Here is a 14697-nt window from a genome sequence, read left to right as displayed (position 1 = left end):
TGGTCGGGCCTGCGGGACAGGAAGAAGCGGAGGGCCTTAAGGCCATCTGCGTGGGGAATGCAGGTGTAGAGGGACTGGACGTCCATGGTAAAGATGAGGTGTTGGGGACCGGGGAATTGGAAGTTCTGGAGGAGGTGGAGGGCCCTGTTGACAATGCTTGAGTGGAATTCTCAGTTGAGGAAAAAGCAAGACTTAGCAGAACAACTGATAGGGAAGACAGCATTTTCAAAACAGGAATAGAGATGGAGAAACTGGGAGAATGGAATAGAGTCCTTATTGTAAATGGATGGCAGGAAGTATAGTCAATGTAACAGTGGGAGTCAGTGGGTTGTTAGATCTTGGTTCATAGACTGCCTGCAGAAATGGAATTAAGAAAGTAGAGAAAGGGAAGGAAAGATTGTCTGCATGAATATGATTGGAAGCAAAACTGACTAAATTTTCTAGTTTTGGGCGAGAGCAGCTAGTGGTACTGATTGCTGATCACTGTACTAGGAATAGAGGTTACAAAGAGGAGCTGTGGAAGCCTTAAACAAAGAGTATTCCATGTATCCCAAGAAGAAATAAGCATTGCTAGGGTCCATAAGGATTATCATAGCAATATTGTTTCCCTGGAGAGAGTGGGTAAAGTCAAAGAAGAATTAGAATTAGAATTAGCTTTATTGTCACATGTATGAAAAAGTTCATCCAAGTGAAAAAGGTTGGAGGTGCATAGGGATTAGTTGGGCCTCCAGTCAAGGAAGAAGTGATGGGTTCTTGGGGCTGGAGATTTAGAAGGACTGGATGTCTATGTTGTAAAGGAGACTGCTAAGATCAGAAAACATGAAAGGGGTGGAGGGCATTGAAAGATTTGTAGATGGGGATGGGAAGAAATTGAACAAGGGAAGAAATTAGAGTTGAAGTTGTTGTACAAGCAATCCATATAGCAGAACACATTGTTGGATGACGCTGTCTGCACAATTGTTCACCATGGGATAGTGCTGCTATCATTTAGGGTAGGGATCTACAGGGTCCACTTTGTTTCATCTAGAAGAGGAAAACCACTTGCTACTTTAAAGCAAAGAGTCTCTTGTCTTAAATGAGATGTTATTTATTGTATATGTTAGCTATGATGTACAAGTCAAACTGATGTGATAGACATCGTTATCGAGATTATTAAGAGGATCTGGATGGTAGGTCTTACTTCTTTTGAAATTCTAAGCTGTTCTCCCACCAAGCCCATATGACATCTTTGTAGTGGCTGGTGCTTAAAGCACTCTTCAGATCCTTAGCCCCTTATACAACAGAGATAGGAAGAAACAAATTCACTTGGGGAACAAGCTGAAATCATCGGTCCAGGCAACAGACCCTGTTTATTTCTAGTTTTTTTCAGTCTAATTAAAGGGTGTCAACTTGAAAAATTAACTCCGATTCTCACAGTAATTGGTGATGCATACGACTTACATTTTACTTCAGATTTCAAGCATCCATCACATTTTACTTTTGTATTGGGTTTCTGCTGCATTGGCTTTGTAAGTTAAATTCCCCGGACTATTTTCTTCTATAACCAGGAAAGATCATTTTTGTTTTGTTGTCCCTTCCAGTTCTGGTTCTGCACCCTTGGGAGTATATCGTAAACACTTTCAGAAGACTCTGGTTGATTTTTTTATAATTACATTCCAGTCAGGTAACTTGCTTCTTGGACTTCAATGTATAGTGTAAATCAAAAATGTAATCAACAATTCATTGTTAGTGTTAATTAATCTGTTGAGGCTTTGTGTGGGAAGATTGGAGTATTACTATTGGAGTACTATTGGATATTATACTATAGTAATACTATTGGAGTATTAAGCCTCTATATTACATTTGTGACTTTGTTTGACCTTGAATATCTGAGGTAAAGCAAAGTGTATGCTGTTATTCAGCACAAACCATGACAGTTCTACTGCTTGTTATCGAGGTAATTATACGTTTTACACAACAATAAAAACCTTTAAACTGCTTCAAAACAAGATCAATGCAAAACACTGGTTGTCATTACCAACAAAACAACTTTTGCCGGTTATGAAAAAGATTTAAAAATATAAACTGCCAAATGCTATATGTTGTGTTTATGTAACATTTAAAAATACATGCAGCAATAGTTGCAGAAATAGTATTCTAAATCTCACTGTTATGAAGCAGATCCAGCTGGGTAGAAGTATATGCAAATATCAGATCAGCAGCAAGTCTGGGAAATTTGCCCAATTTTATTATGGTGCTAATTATTCAGTTCTAAACATTTAGTTTAGTCAAGTTCTTTCATTCACACTTTTAGAACAAAAATCAAAAGTATTTTTTATCTATCGAAAGTAGAAATTAAATACTCAACTTGTATTTACTTCCACATTTACGAACACATTTTATGGACAATACTTTAACCTTTAATTGTACTTGTAGAGCCTCCCTGTAGAATTATGAGGCACTTATCCTAGTTTAATATTCCCAATAAATATTCTAACCTGATTGGGGCCCTCTTGTCACCACTCCAGTGTAGCCTTTGACAAGACATCAAGAAATTGTGCTGAGGGTTCCTTGACCATTCCATAGTGGTATAGGGAGAAACCATTTCTTGTTGTCCTAGCTCTTTATTACAGCATTCTAAAACTGGGTTGCATTCTTCCCACAGTGATGTGTCTTCCTCTATTTTCAAATAGTATTCATTTTAAGACTTATATAGTCCAAGAGTTAACATGGAGAATGATTGGTGACCAGAACGCTAATATTATATCCATATACTATAAGTGTTTTGATTAGACTAATTACAATACTTTCAAACATGACTTATGCAAATCTGGCTGTATAAAGTTATAAAATGAGAGTTTTGACAGTGCTTTCTGCTATATACTTGGCTATTTCAGGTTTGTCACCATCTTAAATGACAATTTTTCAGCAACATCAGGCTTCCTAGTACTGGCAGGCAGTTGATGCAGGGAGGTCTCAAATATTTAAAATTCAGGGTCTGATTTGGTCTCCAATGTTATTTTAACTGGAATGGCACAAGTGACCCTGAGAGCCAGACTGGCCAGTAAAATCTGACAGCAGACAGATTTATAACCAAACATGATACTGGCCTTATTAGTCTCCCTCTCTTTACAATAAAGTCAACTATGTGCATAGCAAGATTCACATAAAAGACCTCAATGCAGTTTGCAGTTCATTTCAAAACTGGAGAAGGGAATAGGCAAAGGAATGATCCGTTCAGGTTTTCAAGCTTTTAAAAATTTCTAGAAGGAGGAAATTGCTTACACAGTGAGTTCTAGACAATAGAGGCAGGTAACTGAAAGCTGAATCACCAGCGACAGAACTGAAGGATGGCTGGGAAAAAGGAGGGATCACCCAGTTGACCAAAATTGGAAGAACAGAAGATGCAGGACTAAAAGCTGTTGCAGATGTATGGTGTAACAACTTTCATAGTGGAGATGCTGAAGAGTAAGAAAATCAATGGACATTGGCAGAGACAGGAGTGATTGGTAATAGATTTGAATGGTGGAATTCTGGGTGAGTGAAAAATCATGTTGGAAAGTAAAGAGTGAGAAGAGAAGTGTAATGAAAAAAGTGAGGGAGGATAATAATATACAAATGACGTGAGAGAGGAACCATAGTGAGGGAGTAGAGATGACGGGGAAGGAGGTGAGAAACAAAAAGGGAGAAAAGACAGAAGTGAGCAAAAGAATGAAAAGTAGAAGTCGAGGTGTGGGGGTGAGAAAAGGTGAAGAACAGCAGAACAGTGGAAGAAGAGGGGAAAAAGCAGGAGGAAAGAAAGTAAGAGAAATAGACGTGGAGGAAAGAATTAAAGAGTGAAGGATGAAACAAACATAACTGAAAGAGGGGAGTGAGAGAGAAATAAAGGCAGTATGAGAGGAACAAATGATACAATGAAGACAAAGTGAGAAAAGGAGAGCAGAAATTTAGATGCAAAGAGCAAAACTGCATCTTAACTATGATTATTAGTCATTTCATTTAGAGACATAGGAAGTTGGAAGAATTTTCATATGTCTTATTCAGGTTGGCAATTAGCTGGCATTGATATAGAACATGCAGGCTGGCATTATTTTGTCAGTGGTTACACCTAGGGTGGAAGACAGATTGAAGGGATTAAAAAAAAGCTACTACATCACAATGTTAAATGCGTAACTATTTCTAAATACATTTGTTTTATTTGGAGGCAGCCTGTAACTTCCATAAAATGTGTGACCCACACATAGAATCACAGCATGACTGAGGCACAGAAGGAAGCCATTGAGCCTGTCACATCCACATCAGCTGTCTGCAAGATAATTCAGCTTGTTCCACTCCTCCGCTCTTTTCTATAGCTCAGCAATTTTTGCAATCATTCTTCTCTGCACACTCTCTAAGACCTTCTCAACCTTCCTGTGTCCTGACTTCCAGCTTGAAAGGGAGAAGAACTGGTCTAAGCCTAATATTTCACAACTATATAATATGTGTCCTTGAAAGCAGAGTTGGCTGAAATGAGCCAGTATATTGGGGCTAGGGGATAGATCTGCAAAGATGCAGTGACAGAGATGTAAGGGAATATTTCAGAAGACTCAGAATAAGTATATTCCTACAATACAGAAAAATTCTAAAGGGAAGACTATCTGTAGGTAACTGGAGAAGTTAGGAAAAGCAACAAACTTAAAGAAAAAGCATATAACAATGCAAAAGTGTATGGCAGGCAATATGATTCGTCAGAATATAAAGAATAGCGATGAATGACGAAAATGTTAGCCAGGAGAAAGAAATTAGAATATGGGAGGAAGCTAGCTATGATTGTAAAAATTTAAACCAAATGTTTTTATATGTAATTGAAATGAAAAGAATATGAGTGATTGTCCTCTAGAGGGTGAGAATGGGAACCAATACTAAATACTAAGGAATGGCAGATAAAATAAACAAGCGTTTATTTTCTGTCTTCACTATAGGGATACAAAAACCATCTTAGTTATAGTTGTAAATCAGGAGATAGAAGGAGAATTAATGAAATGAATAAAGTTAATGAAGTTTGTGAAATTACACTCATAAGTAAAGAGGCACTAAACAAACTGGTCAAACTGTGAGCTTACAGGTCTTTGGGTCCAAATAGACTCCATTCTAGAGTCTTTAAAGAGGTGGCTAATGAGTCGAAGATGAATTAGTGTTAATTTTTCAACATTTCATTGATTCAGCAAAGGTTCCATCAAACTGAAAAATAACAAATATAATTTCTGTATCAAGAAGAAAAGGAGGCAGACAACAGGAAACTATAGCTGGTCTTGGGGCAGGTCAGTTTTTAATCAATCATTGAAAAGATTGTAGCTGTACACTTAGAAAAACTCAAGGTAATTGGGAAAAGTCAGTACTGTATCAAGTTTAACCAATTTATTGGACTCTTTTGAAGGATTTCCAAAGGGAATTTGATAAGGTGCCACATTATCAAGCTAGGACATTTTTCTTCAGAGCGTAGGAGACTGAGGGGGTATCTTATAGAAGTGTATAACGTCATGAGAGGCATGGATAGGGTAAATGCACTGAGTCTTTTTCCCAGGGTTGAGGAATCGAGGACTAGAGGGCATCAGTTTAAGGTAAGAGGGGAAGGAATACATGGGAATCTGAGGGGCAATTTTTTTTTACCCCGAGGGTGGTATGCATATGGAATGAGCTGGCAGCGGAAGTGGTTGAGGCAGGTGCTTTAACAACAGGCATTTGGACAAATACATGGATAGGAAATGTTTAGAAGGATATGGGCCAAGTGCAGGGAAATGGGCTTAGTGTGGATGGACATTTTGGTGGGCATAGACCAGTTTGACCCAAAGGGCCTGACTCCGTGCTGTAGGACTCTATCTATGACTCTATCATAGGTTATTGTGTGAAATAAAAGCTTAAGGTATAGGGAGCAATATGTTAGCATGGATAGAAGATTGGCTAGCTGGCAGAAAATAGAGAAAATGCACAAATGGACCTTTGTCTGGTTGACAGGATGTGGCAAATGATATCCCATAGGGGTCCATGCAGAGGCCTCAACTCTTTGCAATTTATATCAATGACTTAGATGAGTGGAATGAGGTCATGTTAGCTAAATTCACAGATTACAACAAGAAAAGTAGTTAGGTATGTTTTGAAGATGAAACAGATTGTGGACAGATAAATAAGTTGAGTGAATGGGCAAAAATCTAGCAGATAGAGTATAATGTAGGAAAATGTGAAGTTGCTCACTTTCGCAGGGAGAATAGACAAAGCAGTGCTTTATTTAAATTGAGAATGATTGTGGAATTCCAAGGTGCAGACAGAGTTGGATGTTCTAGTGCGGGAGTTACCAAAAGTTAGCAAACAGCATGTAGTCAAGAAAACTAATGGAATGCTATGTTCAATTCCTTTTGTAATAAAATATAAGAGTAAGGATGTTAAGCTTTTTGAAAACTGTGTGAAATTTGGTCTCCTTGTTTTCAAAAGGATGTCAATAGACTGGAGGCAGCTAAAAGAAAGTTGAGTAGACTGATGACTGAAATGAGTGGGTTGTCTTGGAACAGGCTAGGCTGTTCATGTTTCACCTGGAGTTTAGAAAAGTGAAAGGAGATTTGATTGAAGTGCACAGGATCCTGAGTGGTCTTGACAAGGTGGATTTGAAAAAGGTGTTTTCTCTTGTGGCTCAGAGCAGAATGAGGTTGTATCCTAGGCTCAACTATCTTCAGTGGGTTCGCCAATGTCTCTCCCTCTATCCTAAGTACAGAAGTGTGGATGCTCAGTGATGATTTCACAATGTTCAGCAGCATTCATCACTCCTCAAACACTAAAGAGGTTCATGTCCAAATGTAGCATAACTTGGACAACATTCAGGCTTGAGCTGATAAATGACAAGTAATCGTAATGCCACACAAATGCCAGGCAATGACAACCTCCAAAATGAAAGAAACTAACTATTGCCTCTTGGCATTCAATGGTAGTACCATGGCTGAATCTCCCACTATTATCATTCAGTGGTGACCACTGATGGGAAACAGAACTGCACCAGCCATACAAATACTGTGGCTACAAGAATAGTCAGAGCCTGGGAATACTGCAGCAAGTAACTCAACTCCTGACTCTCCAAAACCTGCCCACTATCTACAGTGCACAAATCAAGCATTTGATGGAATACTTTCCAAATTCCTGAACAGAGTGTGCCACCAAAACATTCATGAAGCTCAACGCCAACTAGGACAAAGTAGCCCACTTGACTGGCACCCCATCTAACACATTCAACATTAACTCCCTCCAGTACCAATGTGCATGAACAGCAGCATGTACTGCCTACAAGCTGCACTACACAAACTCAACAGTCCTCCATAGACAGAACCTTCAAAGTCTGCAACTGTTACTGCTTAGAAGGACAGGGTCAGCAGTTACACCACCACCTGCAAGTTTCCCTCCAAGCCACACACCATTCTACCTTAAACAATATCATTGTTCCTTCATAATCCCGAAGGTCCCTCCCTAAAGGCATTGTGGATATTGCGGCTCAAGAAGGCAGCTCATCACCATCTTCTCAAGGTCAATAAGGAATACAAAATAGAGGCTGGCCTAGCCAGTGATGCTCACATTCGGTCAATGAATTAAAACATACACCTGCTGGAAACCTATGATGCTCCATCTTGGCAACATTCTTGTGCCTAAAAGGTCACAAGGAAAACAAAGAGATAGTAAGAACTGCCAATGCTGGAAAACAAAACTTCTTTCATGTTTGGGAGACATGATAATCAGATTCATGTGATCATGGGTAGTAAGTAATAGGAGCTCCATCAACTGAACTCTGCTGCCTGGCTGTTGAGAGATCGAGAGATCAACCCCCAATCGCAAACGTCTTTTCTAAATAGTTTGTTATTCAAAGTTAAGCTCTTCGTGAATGTTTACAAAGATTTTATTCCAGTAGAATGAGGGATCCATGTTCTTTAACTTTCATTTTGTGTATTTGGTTCTCATATACCATTCTTAAAGTTTGGTTCGCCCGAACTGAACATAATTCTCCAGTTGAGGAGGAACCTGTGTTTTATAAAGACTCATCATAATGTTATTGATTTTGTACTCAATATTTCAATGATAAAGCCAAGGATCCTGTATGTGTGTTTAAACACATCCCCAACCTGTTCTGCCACCTTTAGTGATTGTGCTTTGATACCCTCAGGTCTGTCTTGCCTCCGTGTCCCTTCTACGATTATACCCTTTAGTTTATAGTCTCTCCTCATTCTGCCTTCCAAAATCACATCTCTGTAACACTCATATAACACTTCTCTGCATTAAATTTCATCTGCCACGTGTCCATCCATTTCACCAGTCTGTGTAAGTCTGCTTTAACTCTATCACTGTCCTCCTCATAGTTTACAATAATTGTAAGTTTTGTGACGTCTGCAAATTTGGAATTGTGTCCTATATACCCAAGTCTAAGCTTTTCATACAGAACACAAAGACTTTCAACAAATTCTGATTCAGAGGAAGCTGCTGATTTCAATTCTTGAGCGCTCTTGTTGGTTTACCCTCAGAACAAAGTCTCACCATAAAATCTATAGCCAATGACCTAGCACAGGTCACCAGGAAACTGTATTGTGAAATCTTAGCCAGGTTATACAATAATGCAACTGATATTGATTACCACACATTTACGTGCACAAGGAGAACAATATGTTGCAGACTTTGTAGTTTTACAATGGCAGTAATATCTGAAGTTCAACATTTATCAATGTTTATTCTAATTAGATGATAATTTTTATTCATGTGACTTAGATCAAGTGTAACATATGGCAAGGGTAGTTGCAAAACTTGTAGGTCTATCTTAAGTGATTGATAAACTATAAAATAGACTTACACTTAAATCTCAGCTTGAAAATGGTAAGAATTGACAACACTCGGCTTGCATTTCCATAAACCTCTCTTTGTATGCTGAAGCATCATGACTCAATAGAATTCAAGGGAACCTTGCTTTTTACCTAGTTGACCTTGACTATCACTGCAATTAATATTAATGACAGTGGTGAAACAGTTACTGTCAGGTTTATGAGAACATGTAGTTTTCATTGTTGCCCTTATTCAAAGCCTGTTCAGAAAAGGCCAAGCTATATATTAAAATGATATTTCTATTATTGCAAAACCTATTATCTGAAGGTAGGTATTGAGCATTTTACATGTCCCCTGCTGAATGTCATTTGTAGTCATGTTTCCTCGAAGACACTTGTTCTTTTTTTTGACAAGCTCTTTAAGTCTTTGCAGTTAAAAATCATTAAAGATGGTTTAGTTAATTTGTGCTGGGACTAAAGTTTTCAATAAGCATACCATTTGCTAGAATAAAGCTTAAGTGAACTGCAGGAAATAGAGATCTAGAAGAAATTACTAAAACATTGTGCAGTAAACCCTTACTAGACTTTAATCTGGCAGCTGTCCCTGACATATAAAGCTACCTCCTACCTCTTCGCCAATCTCTTCCACTGTTTCTGTTCACTTACGTTGCGATGTGAACGTTAATGTTTTCAATGATCAATTATGTTTTAGATAATCTTCAAAGGCTCACTCAAATGACTCAGTTTCGCCACTGCCCTAACAGTGCCTGGTTCTGATATCATAATTCTAAAGTTTTACCTTTCATACATTTTATGTAGACCTTATTGCATATTTTCACATTTTCTTGGTGCCGAGTTTCTCTCTGCCTCTGTTACCTGGATCTTCTTTTATTCAGTGTCTATCTACGCCAGCTACCACTTTACACTCTGAACAGTCTCATCTATTTTTCTTCCCACCCTTCTTGATAGATACCTCAAAAGTTTAACACAAGTCTTGCTTGTTCAGGCCTTTTCTTCAGGATATTGACCAATCTTTGTAAATTACTGTGGGAGATTTGGGAAGCCTCCATGAAATTTCTCACCAAACATTTTGGGATATACTTGGATAAGCCAATCGTCAGGAAACTCTGTGGGACTACTCACTTAACAGAATTTGTACTACACATAATCTCAGCTCACTGATATGTACAACATTATTTCAACATGTCACGTCCCTATCATGTTCCTTCATTTGATCATTTGCTTAAATTGCTTGAGGCTTAGAGGAAATTCTTTAATTGACTGTCACCTTGTGGTAACTCTACATTCCCTTACTCAAGATAAACAGCGTCACAAGTTTTTAGCCATACATATAAATACAAATAATAATTAACTACAAGGTGACTTATTCCTCTGTCATGCTAGCTTTTGAAGTACTGATAAAAAATACCTTATTACGATTTTGAAATCTATGCTTCAAACCAGCACAGCATCTTAAAAGAAGAAAGATGATTGAAAATGTATTGCAAGCCATATCTTTTTCATCTATTCATGAGATGTGGGCATTGTTGGTTAGGCCATTTATCCTGCATCCTCAATTTCCCTTGAGAAGTGAGCAAGTTGCAGTGCATGACTGGGAGGTGGGACAGGACAATCAGGTACACCCACAGTGTTGTTAAGAAGAGAGTTCTACAATTTTGACCCATGACAGTGAGGTGTCAAAGACATAGTTCTAAGTCAGGAGGGTGAGATCAGGAATTTGGGAGGTACTGTCGAAGAAACCTCATCGAGTTGCACTCATGAGTTAGGCTAAACTATCATTTTGGGTGATAATGCTCATGCAGGATCAACCTCCTGTCACTTAGTTAATTCTTTCATGGATGTATTTGTACTTCAGAGCTTTGATCTGAAGTGTTGGCTGTGCAATCACAGAGCAGTCTATATCCATATAAAGCAGAAGTAGAATGCTTAAGCGTCATCATAATCTCACTCTGTTTCTCTCCATTTGTGTCAAGGGACCTATTGAGTATTTCCAGATTTTCTGTTCTTATTTTAGAATAACTGGCCTGCTTTTGTACTTAGTACCTCTATCTATGCTTTCTAGTTAGCTTTGCTAAATATTCTCTCAACAGATCCTGCAACCAAAGATACATGTGTATGAACCACTAAGGTGCCTTTACTTTGTAAAACTAGGCCTTTTAGTCTATATTGGCTCTGTCTACCCATTCGACCAAATGCATTACATCACACTTCTCTATTAAATTCCATCTGCTGCTTGTCTGCCCATTGTGCTAGCATATCTATGTCCTGTTATTGTTGATAGGTATCACCCTCACTGTCAGCCACACCTCCAGAAGTGAAATAATCAGCAAATATAAAATTTTACTTTCCTTACTGATATGCATATCATATGAAAAAGCAATGGTGCCAGCACTGACCCTTGGGGAACACCAGCGTCTATCATCTTCCAGTCTTGAAAAACAACCATTTAAACATCATTCAACGCTTTCTGTGCTTAAATCCAATACAGGTCCTCCGATTCTAGTTTTGTTTTAGAATTAACTTTGTTAACCTGCCTTTTAATGTGGTACTTTCTCAAAGGCTTTTTTAAAATGAAAATAGGTAACATTCATTTCTTCTCCTTCATCCATCTTGTTACCTGATTAAAAGGTTCAATTAAATGAACAAGGAAAGGTTCTGTTGATTACAACCTAAAGTCCTTGCTCAAACTATCAGTATTCTTCCAAGCTGAATACCTGAAAGAAACACTGAGTATTACAAACAATCTTTGGTGGGGGGACTTCAATATCCATCAACACAAATGAGTTGACAGCACTGTTACTATCTGAGTTCTGAAACACAGTTGGTAGACTGACCCTGAAGTCGGTGGTAAAAGAACCATTGCGAGGGAAAAACCTGCTTGATCTCGTCCTCACCAAGTTAACTGCTGAAAATCGATCTATCCATTACAGTATCGATAAGAGTGACCACTACATGGGTTCTGTGGAAACAAGTTAGATCTTCACAATTTTGCAAAAGACAAGACAATCATCTTCATCCAGAGGTGCCAAATGGATGATTCATCTTTAGTCAATTAAATTCATTCTGCCTTATATAAAGATATAGATTTACATTGTACCATTAATCTATTAAAATGTCCCCAGGTGTTTCACATGGGCATTATAAAACAAAATATGACACTGAGTCACAAAGATTGGTCAAAGGGATATTAACCAGTATTTAAAGGAGGAACGTGATATAACGAAGTGGAGAGACATAGAAGCGGGTATTCCACAGCTTAGCATCTAGGCAATAAAACGATGGTCATCAATGGAGGATTGGTTAAAACCAGGAAGCCAGATTTAGAGAAGTGCAGACATCTCGAAAAGCTGAGAGATCCAAGGGGATTATAGAGGTAGGAAGAGGCAAACCAAGCATCTCAGCTCCAGGTCACCACTGAAGGAGTTCTTCAGGATATTGTCCTGTACCAAATAACTTTTGCTGCTTCCTAAATGATCTTCCCACCATCATAAGGCCAGAAGTGGCAATGTTTGCTGATGATTTTCATTGTATTTGCAACTCATCAGATAATAAAGCCATTTGTGCCATTTGCAGTGAGACCTAGACAGCATTCAGGCTTGGGAATATTAACACCAGGCAATGGCAATGACAATCATCAGCAAGAATCCAGGGCAAAGCAGCCTGCTTGAGCAGCACACTGTCCACCACTTTAAACACTCAGTCCTTCCACCAGTGGCACACTGTGATTGCAGTGTGTACAACTTAAGATGCATTACAACAACTCATTAAGGCTTCTTCAACTGCACTACTCAAACAAGAGTAAAATATAAGAAGGAACTAACTTGCAGAGCAGCGTGACTGGGAAATATATTGTTCCTCCTTCTTTGTAACTAGATCCAAATCCTGAAACACACCACATGACAGCCCTGTGGGATTGCCTGCACCATGGAGACTGTAGTTACTTAAGGCAGTTATCCACCACCTTCTCAAGGCCAATCAGAATGGGGTGATAATTGTAGGCCTTGGCAGTCATACCCACATCCCATGAGTGAATAAACAAAAAGTTGATGATAGTCATAAAGTATGGATAAGTAAACTTTCCAGATAAAGTATGGAAATTATAGCTTTTAGCAAGAATGTGCAATTTGGAATGAAGTTTTACATAAACATCCAATATATAGGATACTAAATTTTAGGCTGCCTTGACAGCTAGCCAGGATACAACATTTTTAGAATCTTAATTACCGTTTGCTTAGAAAAGGATTGTAAGATAAAATGTTAACCTTGCCAAGCAAGGTGAACTTCTGGCAATAACAATGCTTTTGTAAACTAAGTTTGTAGGCTTGACAAAATTTAAATAAGCCATTTACCATTTAAAGGTAAGGAGTCACGCGATTACATGAAGTAAAGCTGAACAATTATAGAGTGCACAAAAGATGTGATATCACCAAGGTGCAAAGTGCAAACTGCAAGAAGCTTTACTTCTATACAAATAATCCAACCTTAATACTTTTTGTTTACAAACTAAGGTAAAAGCAAAATAATCATGTTTTTATAAGCAGTATTACAAGTTTATTTGAATGAGCAAGTTCTTTTGGTGATTGACAAATTAATAAGGAAATCACAATTTTTTTACTCATTAAACATTACCTTGAATAATTAATTGGTTTAATTATCAACCTACAACTTCTGAGCATTCAGCATAGAATACATTAAACATTTTACTGAATATGCTTGGGAAAATAAACTAGGATATTTTAAAGAAATTCAAAATAAAACAATGTTTTAGTTTATTCTGAATTGTTCAACAAAAAAAATCTTCATTGTTTTTACAAGGTAACAGTAAGGGTTGATGAGGGTAATACTGTTAACGAGATACATGGATTTCCAGATGGTGTTGTGTGCCATAACAGAATTGAGAGAAAAGTTATAGGTCATGGTATAAAAGAGTCGGAAGCATTGTGGATATAAAATTGGCTGAGCAACAGAAAAAAAAGAGTAACAGTCAATAAATATTTTTGGGTTGGAGGAATGTTTTAGTGGACCACCCCAGGGTTCAGTATTGAGACTGGCTTTTCCTGATGTATTTCACTCTGGATCTTTGCATGCAGGGGACAATTTCAAAGTTTGCAGATGACACAAAACTTGGAAGAATTGTAATCTGTGAGAAGAGTGGAACTCCAAAAGGACATTGTCAAGTTGGTGGAGTGGCCGGACAAATGGCAGGTGAGATTCAATGCAGAGGAAGAACATTGAAACACAACATAAGATAATGGGTACAATTCTAAAGTGGGTTCAGGAGCAAAAGAACCTGGTTGGAAATGTGCACAGACCATTTAAGGTGGCAGGACAATTGGAGAAAACAGTTAATAAAGCAGTGTCTTCAGCCTTATTAACAGAGGAAGAGAGTACAAGAAGGAGGAGATGATGTTTAACTTGTATAAGACACTTATTAGACTTCAGTTAGAGAGGATTGTGTATAGGTGTGGGTGCCCAGATATAAGGTGTGAATGAATTATAGAGAATGCAGAAGCATTTTACAAGAGTGGTTTCAGGAATGAGAAACTTCAGTTATGAGGGTAGATTAAAGAAGTTGGGACTGCTCTCCTAGGAGAGAAGGCAGCTGAGAGGAGAAACAAAAACAGAAATTGCTGGCAAAACTGTGCATCCAATGCCCTTTTTAATGCTTCAATTGAATCTGCCTCCACAGTACCTGTGGAGAGAAAGCAGAGTTAAGGTTTCTGGACTGAAAACATTTAATTCTGCTTTCTGTCCACAGATGCTGCCAGACTTGTTATGTTCCGCCAGCAATTTCTGTTCTTGTATCAGAACTCCATTATTCGCAGTTGTTTCCTTTATTTAAGGCTAAAAGGAGACGTTTGATTGATATTTTCAA

General features: G+C 38.1%; 1 long non-coding RNA gene across 1 annotated transcript in view; it reads right to left on the bottom strand.

Annotated features, from left to right (window-relative positions):
• LOC125483650 overlaps window positions 1-12732 on the bottom strand; it is a 52848-nt gene extending 40116 nt beyond the window's left edge. The window contains exon 1 of the long non-coding RNA XR_007262594.1: window positions 12644-12732. This is a non-coding gene — a long non-coding RNA (uncharacterized LOC125483650). The remainder of the gene's footprint in view (window positions 1-12643) is intronic.
• Window positions 12733-14697: the final 1965 nt, after the last annotated feature.

The sequence above is a fragment of the Rhincodon typus genome, chromosome 8 (assembly GCF_021869965.1).
Source record: "Rhincodon typus isolate 14 chromosome 8, sRhiTyp1.1, whole genome shotgun sequence".
Classification (NCBI taxonomy): domain Eukaryota; kingdom Metazoa; phylum Chordata; class Chondrichthyes; order Orectolobiformes; family Rhincodontidae; genus Rhincodon; species Rhincodon typus.
This window is presented reverse-complemented; position numbering and strand designations above follow the sequence as displayed.